The following is a 497-nucleotide window of genomic DNA, read 5'->3' as shown; positions in this document are numbered from 1 at the left end:
TTCTGGGTCAGTTGGTATGAGAAAAAAAAAGGCTAGAATTCTTTGTTGAAAGTTTTCAGTCATGATTTGAGGAGTTAAAACCAAATGCAATTTATGTCTTCATAAAATTTTGATTAGTGAAACTAGAGTCTGGATGTTTCATTGTAGGAATATTTATGTTATTAAGTAATTTATTTTTAATGGCTGAAATTTGCATCAACATGTATTATTATTACTTTATCCTGGAACATGCAAAATACTGAAGCCTCACAGTTGTATGTGAGGGGAAAGGGGGTATAAATCTAGCATAGTGTGATTTTTATTTTATCTCAGGATACATTTTTTTAAATGATTTTTTGTTTGCTTTTTATGTAATATTTATGGATGTCAATTTTTGATGTAACATTTTGAAAGTATTTTGACAACTCTTAGTGAACTTGGATTCGGTTGCTAAATTTCACTTACACTAATAACCAATTATAAGTTCCAAATGTGTTTTAATGGCACCTGGGTGATTC

Source organism: Pongo pygmaeus, chromosome 4, assembly GCF_028885625.2.
Source record: "Pongo pygmaeus isolate AG05252 chromosome 4, NHGRI_mPonPyg2-v2.0_pri, whole genome shotgun sequence".
In the NCBI taxonomy this organism is placed as follows: Eukaryota; Metazoa; Chordata; class Mammalia; order Primates; family Hominidae; genus Pongo; species Pongo pygmaeus.
The sequence above is the reverse complement of the archived record's forward strand: the minus strand, read 5'-3'. Positions refer to the sequence as shown.